Source organism: Chelonoidis abingdonii, chromosome 19 (assembly GCF_003597395.2).
Source record: "Chelonoidis abingdonii isolate Lonesome George chromosome 19, CheloAbing_2.0, whole genome shotgun sequence".
Lineage (NCBI taxonomy): Eukaryota > Metazoa > Chordata > Testudines > Testudinidae > Chelonoidis > Chelonoidis abingdonii.
Window position 1 is genome coordinate 42,085,273 of NC_133787.1, and position 10,930 is coordinate 42,096,202.

Genomic DNA, 10,930 nt, shown 5'->3' on the forward strand with positions numbered 1-10,930 from the left:
GCAGGGAGAGTCAGGTCGGTCGGTCACCCCCATTTTGTGAGAGAGGAGTGTGGGTGTGCCATCTCTCCATGCGTGTGTATGTGGGGGGTAAGGGTGCATGTGTGTCACCCCTCCTCATGTGAACCCTAAAGCCTTAAAGGTAAGAAGGTAAATAGAAATAATCCAACTATGCAGTATTTCTTTTTGTCAGGGGCTCAGTCAACTTGATGTTAATTTGAATGTTTGTACTGCAGTTCCGATTGACTGCTGTTGAACTAACTTGAATATGACTAATTTTACCAGGTGTCCCATATTCAGCATAGGGAAATACGGTCACCCTAATTATGATGAATACTCAATCAAACATGAGCCTGCTGTGCAATATTGAGGCCAAGAGAGCTAATACTATACTTGCATATATATTGAGTAGGAGTAAGGCAGTGGTATTATGTCTGCATACACCACTGGTGAGACTGTTACTAGAATGGTGAATCCCATTGATGAGTCTGGTTCTGGTGTCCATGTCTGAAGGGACGTTGAAAAAAGCCACAAGAACTATTAGATAACTGAAAAAGCTACTTTAAAGGGAAGAACTAAGAAGCTCAATCTAGTTAGTCTATCCAAGAGAAAGTTAAGAGATGACTTTATCATGGTCTATGAGTGCCTAGGTGGGAAGAAGGTATCTGATGATAGAGGGCTCTTTATTCTAGCAAACAAAGGCATAGCAAGGTTCAATGGCTGGATGTTGAAGGTCAATAAATTCAGAATGGAGATAACATGCACATTTTTAACAGTGAGGGTAATACACCATTGCCATAATTTATCTGTCCCAGGTTTACAATGGCTCCAGTGGCTCCATGGAGCTGGGCCCATGCTCAGAAGGGGTCCCAGCCTGCTCCGCTTGCACTGCGCTCTGAGACCCCACTGGCTACCTCCACCCATCACTTGCTTCTCTCAGCCTCAACTCCCTGCTCCTATCTGCCCCCTGGCCGGACCCCAGTGCACCTCCAGCTCTTGGCAGTCTCTGCTGCCCACCACCAGTCCCTAGAACTGAGCCACCTGGGACTGGTGCAGAAGCCTGGCCAGTCTCAGCCAGGGTGGGGGGAAAGGGGACAGTGCGGGGAGCTTGGCTGTGCCCCTCCAGGTGAAGTACGTCTTGAGGGAGCCCAGCCGGGGCAGGCCCTGGCCTGGGTGATCACACCACTCCTGAGGGGCCAGAGCAATTCCTGGCCCTGAGACTCAGCCTGGTAGACACAGTCACCTCCCAGCAGGGCCAGTGAGTGCGGCCAGGAGGCAGGGCATGGGGGAATGGGTTTCTTGCGGGGCGGGTGCTGGGCTGTGAGGGGACAGGGAAGATCTGTGTGTGTTGGGGCACTAGCAAGTGGGGGGTTCTGTGGGGGGTTCTGGGCAGTTATAGTGGGCTGTGGGCAGGAGGGCGCTGGGCAAGGATGGTGTGCAGGCGCTATGCATTTGTGTGGAGGAGTTGTGGGGGCACTGGACATAGTGGGTCTGCAGGGGCTCTGGCCATAGGGAGTCAGGGGGTGTTGGGCAGGGGGAGCTGTGTGGCGCGGCATGGGCCCGCCCCTCAAGGGTAAGGGGCATGCTGGCAGCACAGGGCCAGGCGGGCCACAGTGTGTCTGGCAACTGCTGGTTTGTAAATAGTGCCTTTGCACTGTGCTGGGTGGAGCTGGGCCACCCCTGCCATGCCATGCCATGCCCCATTACCCTTTGCTGGCCCCTCACTCTGGGGACTGACCTCCACATGCAATGCTCCACTGCCTCCATGGGGGCCCACAAAAGGTTAATCTGGCCCTGCTGGGGACACATAAATTCTCTACAGGGCTGGCTCCAACTTTTCTGCTGCCCCAAGCACTTCGGCGGCAGCTCAATTGCACCGCTTCTTCAGCGGCAGTTCGGCAGCGGGTCCTCCCTCTCTTTTCTCTTCAGCAGCAATTCAGCAGCAGCTCAAAGAGGAAGAGAGGGAATGAGGGACCCGCCGCCGAATTCCAACCGAAGACCAGGACGTGTCACCCCAATACCGGACAGAGTGCCACCTCTTTAAATTGACCACCCCATGCACCAGCTTCCTACGCTGGTGCCTGGAGCCGGCCCTGATTCTCTAGCACTTGAAGTGTTTAAATCAAAATTAGGTGTCTTTCTAGAAGTATGCTATAGCCCACCCACAAGTTATGAACTTGATGCAGGAATTACTGGGTGAAATTCTATGTCTGAGTTATGCAGGAGGTCAAACTAGATTATCATAATGGTCCCTTCTGGCCTTAAAATCTATTAGTGCAATTCCTCTTCTTTCCAGAAGAAAGAAAGAAAGAACCATGATGAATCTTTTGTAATCTTAATGAAAAGAGAAATTGTTATTAGTTCAGGACCAGAAGTCCCACAGGAAAAAGCATAGGAAAGACCCTTTCTATCAGAGTATTTTTAACAGTATGTTCATACATGTGATTGCTTCTTTAGACTATTTCTCAGATCAACCAGATGTAAAGGGAAAAGAAGACACAGAAGGATTGTGCTGAGCTTCATAATACTATCATCCCTCTTCTTTCTTGCAAATTCTGCATGCAGTAAAAAAGTTGATACTTTTCCCACTCAGAAGCCATGATCTGATGTATGTTTGTGGATCAAACTTTCTGACAGCTATGCATTGAACAAGTAAAGAGATAGCAAAGATTTCAGAAAAGCCAAAGAAATCCTGTTGTCTTCCAAATAAATCAAGAGTGACTAGAGAACATATTATAAAAACAATCGCCCTTTTTGTAGCTGTTTATCATCTGGACGCTCAAGGAGAGATAACTTCTACATAGAAGAAAAATGGAACAAACCTAGAGGATTAGGGTCACAGAATAATTCTCCACCAGAATTGCTTTTAGCTGCAAGCAAAGCACATGACTGTCAGTCCACGCTGTTGGGAATGCACAGTTGGTTATCTTGGAACAGATTCCTTTTGGCAGATGAGTGACCCACTGATTACTTCCGACCAATATGTTTCAGACCCATCCCAGACACAGATTTACTGTTTCTCAACAGCCAAAATAAGAAGACGGGAGATACAGACAAAAAAAAAATGCCTTATGCAAATTAGTGTACTGAAAATGTTACCTATTTGAGATTTAACAGGCCTTCATTCTATCTTGTTTCTAGCTCCCAAGAGATTGTGTGTAAACAGAGCAGTTGTGGACCTCAACTTTCTCAACAAACAACTGAGGAACTTCAAGTTCAATACAGAAATATTGATATCTCTATTTGATATTTTATTCCAAGTGTGCTTCCTAATTTTGGGCTACTTGAAGGAGGTGTTACCTCTATTTGCCTGTTCAGGCATTAGTTCAGGTGATTCCTCACTTTTCATATTGGGGCAACCATTTCTAATACAAATTCCGATCCTTCAGATTGTCTGTGGCTCCAAGAGTGCTTACCATGGTCTTAGCTTTACTAATAGTGGCTTTTGGCAAAGGGCCATTCATGTATATCCATTCCTAGATAACCATTGATTTGAGTACCACTGCTATAAGAGACCAAATCAGATACTGTAACTCAGCTGCAATTTCTAGAGATACACATATTTCTCACAAATCAGGAGAAGAACCATGCAATTTCCTTACAACAGATTTTACAATTGGGAGTACTCATAGACACTGGCAAACATAAAGTATCCCAGGAAAGACATTAGAAAATTGACTCAACAATTCAAGAAATCAAGTACTCCCTAGTTTTATCAGTACAAGTAATAATGAGTCTCCTGCGGTTGTTAGTAATGTGCATCCATTTTCTCACGTCAGATTGTAGATGAAGACTCTACAAAGCTATCTGCTTTCCCTTCCTCCAAAATTATCCATCTACAAAATCAGAATTATTCAGAAAGTTAACCGTTTTAAAACAGGTAGATAACAAAAAAAGGTTCTTAAAAGGATGTGATAGCCAAATGCTCAAAATGAATATTAATAGTGAACATCTTTCTGAAGAGATGGGCACTCACTATGCAGTAGGCCATGGAAAATGGTCAGAATAGTATTGCTATCAGAAACAATAAATAGTAGCCTCAAGGATTTGTTACCCTGATTTCAAAACAGACACATTCTCATAATCACAGACATTATGGCCCTCATGACCTACCTCAACAAACAGGGTATCAGATCCATGGGTTTCCCCATGGAAGCACAGCTATTACTCTCTTAGACTAAGAAGAATGTTTTCTCTATAATAATACTGTGGATCCAAGGAAGAAGACTAGCCCAGCAGACAGATGGTAAGTAGGTGGAATGGAGCCTAAACCTTCCCATATGCACAACCATAATAAAGAGGTTTGACAAGCCCAAGTTAGATCATTGTTTGCATCCAAACAAAATCATAAAGTGCTCTGGTTTTTCATCAGTGGCAATTGCCAAATGGTAATTGCTCTGGATGCATTATTCCAGTCCTGGCCACAAAAATTCCTGTATGCTTTTCCTCCGTTTCCAAAATTCTCCAGAAGCTCAAAAGAGAAAATCAATGGTCATTCTCAAAGACCAAGGTGCCATGTTTCCTTGACCTACCTAGTAAATTAGGGAACCCCAAATATTCTACTGCACAGTTAAGGGTATTTTTGGATAGGAGTGTTATAAAGATCAGATCAGCACATAGACCCTGACAAATTCACAGGGCTCTTCCTCAAAACTTGAACATGTTCCTTAATGATCTTACAAAAATCCATTTGAACCAGTTCAGGAAGATTCTCTCTATTTTCTTTCAATCAGATTAGTTTTTCTAAATTACCCAGAAATCTAAGGATTAACTAAAGCCTCAAGATTTTGTGTCCAGTTTCAAAGATGATATATCTCAGAAGCCTACAGAACAAGAACCACATCACCTTCCTTTACAAGCCCATGTTATTTGAGTTTTGTAGATCCACAGATTGTTAATTGTCAAAAGGGACCATTGTAACCACGTAGTCTGACCTCCTGCATAACACAGACCAGAGAACCTTGCCCACTAATTTATTCATCAAGACCATAACTTCTGTTTTAGCTAGATCAGACATTTTAGAAAGATATCCAGTTCTGATTTTAAAACTTCAAGTGATGGAGAATCCACCACATTCTGAGGTTTGTTTGGGTACCTGAAAATTGCATTCTTTTAAACAGTAACACTCCAGTGTGTTAACTATTACAAAAAAGGATTATCCTTAGAATGTGGATAAACAGTGCTTACAATCTACATCAAGGAGTTACTAAAGTTTCAATTGACTGATTCAGATATATATCTGAATTTTTCAGTAGGGACTGAATCTCTATTGTTTGTGGACCTGCCTATTCCAAGAAACCAAATTTTCAAGTAAGCAAGCATTTTCTCCAGAATGGTTGTGATGGGTTGAATCACAGAAACCCACTGGGAGCTGCTACCTGATGTGACAAGACTACCTCTGCCCCTGTTTCCTTGCCAGCTCAGGACCCCAACAGCTTACAGAAGTGTTCTTATCTTTAACACTCAGATGCCCAACTCCCGATGAGGTCTAAAACCCAAATAAATCCATTTTACCCTGTATAAAGCTTATACAGGGTAAACTCATGAATTGTTCACCCTCTATAACACTGATAGAGAGGTATGCACAGCTGTTTGCCCCACCCCTGGATATTAATACATACTCTGGGTTAATTAATAAGTAAAAAATGATTTTATTAAATACAGAAAGTAGGATTTAAGTGGTTCCAAGTAGTAACAGACGGAACAAAGTGAGTTACCAAGCGAAATAAAACACACAAATCTAAGCATAATACAGTAATACAATTGAGTACAGATAAAATCTAACCCTGAGAGAAGTTTCAATAAGTTTCTTTCACAGACTGGATGCCTTCCTAGTCTGGGAATAGTCCTTTTCCCTGGTACAGCCCTTGTTCCAGCTTAAGTGTTAGCTAGGGGATTCCTCATGATGGCTCCCACTTTGTTCTGTTCCACCCATTTACATAACTTTTGCATAAGACAGGAATCCTTTGTTCTTCTTCGAGTGCTTGCTCATATCCATTCCAGTTAGGTGTGTGCGCGCCGCATGCACGTTCGTCGGAAGATTTTTACCCTAGGAACACTCAGTGGGTCGGCAGGGCGCCCCCTGGCGTGGCGCCGCTATGGTGCCGGATATATACCCCTGCCGACCCAGCCGCCCTTCAGTTCCTTCTTACCGCCCATGTCGGTCGTTGGAACAGTGGAGCGCAGCTTAGNCGGCAGGGCGCCCCTGGAGTGGCCGCGCTATGGTGCCGGATGTATACCCCTGCCGACCCGCCGCCTTTCAGTTCCTTCTTACCGCCGGTGGAACAGTGGAGCGGAGCTTAGCTGACCTCCGCTTCCCTAGTCTCGTAGTTCTTGTGTATCAAGTTATAATCCTTTTATTTGCATATACTTATGCGTTTTTTCTTTACTAGCATAGTTAGTTTATAATAGTTAGCGGGGTTCGGGGAGTAGCCCCTCCCCGCAACTAGTGCCGGAGCCATGCCCAGCTTACCGTTCTTAGACTGTGCTTGGACACCTCAGACCGTTGCTGACAGGAGATCACACGACTACTGTTTAGGGTGCCTCGGGGGACTGCATTTCACAGCTAAGTGCCATTTGCAGGCGTTTAAGCCGAGACCAAAACGGAGCGGCACTTTCATTCCCTCCGCCTTCTGCACCGAGCGCAGGCTACTCGGCGGACAGAAGCACCTCCTCGCACCGGACCCCTCCGCACCGGCCATTACTGCACGAAGTCGACTCGGCCCGCTCCCTCTCTCTGAGGTTGCGGAAGCCCACGACTCTTTCTGCCAGTGCTGACAGCTCCCCGGCACGCGCCGTGGTCGAGCTCCTGGCTCCTGCTGCTTCTGTGCAACTGCACCGCAGCAGAGAGCTCATTTCAGTCGGATCGCCTGGCACCAACCTGCAGAGACGCTGAGGACACCGGCACTGGTTGATCCGGTCCGCTGGGCCGTTGATTCCAGTGCCTGCCTGCTCCCGGCATTCGCCGTGGTTGAGCCTCCTGCTCCTGCTGCTTCCGTGCCAACTGCACCGCAGCCATGAGCTGTCTAAGTCGGATCACCCGGCACAACACCTGTTCGCAGCACCGACACGCGGCGCCGTCGAATCCAGTGCCTGGCCGCTCCCTGGCATGCGCCTGGTTGAGCCTCCTGCTCCTGCTGCTCGGCCAACGGCACCGCAGCCAGAGAGCTCATCTAAGTTGGATTCCGCCGCACGACACTGCCACGGCACGACAACGCCGGCACCGTCGATCCCGGTCCCGCAAGGGCCGTTGAATCCAGTGCCTGGCCGCTCCCCGGCACGCGCCGTGGTTGAGCCTCCTGCTCCTGCTGCTTCTGTGCCAATGGCACCGCAGCCAGAGAGCTCATCTAAGTTGGACTGCCCGGCACCGCCACTGCCGCGGCACCGACAACACCGCACCGTCGATCCGGTCCCGCAAGGGCCGTCAAATCCACTGCCTGGCCGCTCCCCGGCATGCGCCGTGGTTGAGCCTCCTGCTCTATGCTGCTTCCTGCCAATGGCACCGCAGCCAGAAGCTCATCTAAGTTGGACTGCCCGGCACCCCACCTGCCGCGGCACCGACAGCGCCGGCACCGTCGATCCCGGTCCCGCAAGGGCCGTCGAATCTAGTGCCTGGCCGCTCCCCGGCAATGCGCCATGGTTGAGCCTGCTCCTGCTGCTTCCATGCCAATGGCACCGCAGCCAGGAGTCATCTAAGTTGGATTGCCCGGCTCCGACACTGCCGCAGACACAACAGTCGGCACCGTCGATCCCGGTCCCATAAGGCCGTCGACATCAGTGCCTGCCTGTCCTCGCGCATACCGTGGTCGAGCTCCCTGCCTCTTCTTCCCGTGCGAACAGCACCGCAGACAGAGAGCCTGTCTAAGCCGGATCGCCGCGGCACCGACACCTGCTGAGGCACTGGCGACATCAGCACTGTCGATCCCGGTCCCACAAGGGCTGTCGAATCTGTGCCTGACAGCTCCCCGGTATGCACTGTGGTCGAGCTTACTGTTCCCTCACGCCGGAGACATTACCAACGGCGAGGGGATCTTATTGCCTGACAGAGTTTTTCTGCCTGAACCCCCGGCACTGTCGGTGTGGGTAATATAGTCTCTTGGCAAGCCACCTTGATACGACCATCCTCTGTCAGCGCAGCAGAGTGGCACCGTTCATGGTCACGGTCCGCAGAGTCCCACGTCCTGTCGGCGCTCCCACTCCCAACGCCTCTTACAGTCCGATGCTGTTTCCCTCGGCACCGGTCGCACTCCCCGCACAGGTCGGTGTCCGTTCACCAACCCGATAATCTCGGCACCATTCTGTCTCCCAGCACCGCATGGGCACTGTGGCTCCCGCAGCCGCTCCCAACCTCGAGATCTCGTTCGACCTCCCGGCACCGCTCGGTCTTAGGTCCGGATCTCGTTCCGGGTACCAGTGCGCCTTCCGGTACGATCCCAGGTGCCAAGTTGGGCAAGGTCTGGTAGAGTCAAACTCTGCCCATGGTTTTCAGCACCTCCATGGCCATCCGGGCACGCATCAGTGTCTTCCACGCGGAAGCTCTTATGCTCAGGACCGCGATTCAGTTGTGCCTACCAACAACTTGAGAGCCCATCAGGACTCCTATGGAAGGTAGCATCAATGTGGACCTCCAGGGCAGGAGGTCCCGGAGGTAGGGGACCCGGTAGTGCACATTCTATCGGCGGTTGCCCCGCTAGAGGGGCCGACCTGTTTATTCGGACCATCCAGCGAATGCCGATGCTCTATGGAGGGTACAACTACTTGTCTGTCCATCCTCTCCCTGCTACTAGTCATTCAGTCGGTTGAGAAAAAGGGAACGGCATGGCCAACAGGCGCAGCCCCGAAATCGAGGGGCTAGGCGAATGACCCTACTCGGCCGCAAGGTGCATTCTGCAAGGGCCTTATAGCCCTGCGTGGCAAATCAATAACCGCCTGCTTAGCCCTATAATCATAACACCTGAATTACGGTGGATAAAGTTATGGAGTTCTCCATCAAGTTTCCCGCCAAGAGTTCCTGCCCTCTTGGAGGAAGAGAAAAGGCGGCCAGAGTTCTCTCCAGGCTCGTTACCGTGAGGAGCATCTCTGGCTTCAGGTTTCAAACTTCCGGCCTGTCACGACTTACCATTTGTTGGTAAAGGCCTCTTTGCGGGGAAGTCAACCCCAGGCTGCAAACCCTGAGGGGCAACAGGGTCCTAATGTGCTCTCTTCTGGGCGTGCATACGCTGACGACCCACTGCAGGCCTTTCCGTCCCAGCCACACGGCCACACTCTGGCCTAGCCACAGATAGAACTTTCAAAGGTGCGTCGAGGGCTGCATACTGGTTACAAGCGGGACCCCACTCCTACTGCCTCTTGGCATGGTCCCAAGTTAACTTCAGTTCGCTGTTCCTACAATCATGGTGGAGAGTGATACCACCTCCACTTTGTTCCAACCCTGTCCCTCTTCAGGGACTCCTCTCGGGCGCAATTCCTCTTACACGAGGTGCACACGCTGATGGATGAACGGGGCACTTACTTTCTCTTATTCGTAATCCCCGACTTGTATGGAGGTCTCAGACCTGTCCTAGACCTCGAGGACTCAACCAGTTTATGATAAGGTTGAAGTTCCACATGGTATCCTGGAACCATTATCCTGTCCTTGATCTCCTGGAGACTGGTATGCCACCTCGATATGAAAGATGCGTACTTTCCAATTGCCATCTCCCATCAATACAGGAGATCCCTCCACTTCTAGCCAACCATCGTACTTCAGTTTACAGTCCTGCTGTGGGCCTTTCTACAGCCCCGCAGGCATTAACCAGTGTGTGGCCGTAGTCCGCACCCACCTCCGCCGACCTTGGATGTGCATTTTCTGCATCTGGACGATTGGCTTATCTGAGGATACTCCACAACGCAAGTCACTCAGCATGTGGGCATCGTCAGGGACCTATTCACATGTCTAGGCCTGATGATCACTATAGAAACATCCACTCTGGTTCCCACGCAGAGGTTAGACTTCCTAGGGCCATCCTGGACTCCGAGCTAGCCGGATCTGCTTACCACAGCCACGGTTTCAGCGATGGCACCGATCATCCGAGGTCTGCAAACTTTCCCGACGTGCTTGCCCTTGTCTGGGTCTCCCGGGTTCCATGGCTGCCTGCTAGTTTCTAACCAAACCGCTACGCTCTACCTCTGTCTTCTCCAGGTTTGGCTCAAATTGGCGTTCAGCTGGGACAGGGGCCCAATGGTCACGATAGTCACCATTCCCTCGAGCACTCTAGGCTCCCTACACTGTGGCTACCTCCTCCCTGGTGTGGGTAAGGATGCCGCTCTATCCGCCACAGCCTCTCACTGTCCCTGACGCGGATACGTCATCTCTCGACGCAGGTGCTCACCTCAGTAACGGGGTTCCAGCAGCAGCTGCGAGGCAGTGGCATCTCAGTGTTTACAGCCAGCACAACGGCCATGTCCTACCATAAACAACCTGGAGGCACATTGGTCCTCCTCCTCCTTTTGTTGTCAGGAGGCCATCCGCTCTGGACCTTTGCATAGCCCACTCGAGAAATCTGTAGCGATCTTTTCCTCGGTGCTTTGAACTCAGCAGCCTTTCCTGTCTCATGAGTGCTCGCCCTGACTGATGTCATGCATTCTGTTGCAGCATGGGGGAATTTTTCCACATATGGCCTGTCGCCTACCACGAGAACGCGGAATGAACCGAGGTTCTGCTCCTCAACAAGGTCTCTCCCGGGACCAATCTCGGGACGAAAGTCCTCATGCATGGACAGGGCCAACCGCCTTATGCTTCCACCGTTCCTCCGTCATTGATCCTGCTCAGACTTCCGGGGCAGGGGGTGGCAGGGCTAGCAGTGTCATCACCAAGGGACACCTTGGCAGCCATCTCTACCTTCCTTCCAGGCTAAGGTGGTCGTTTCTGGTTTGCTACTCTATGGTTTTGAGG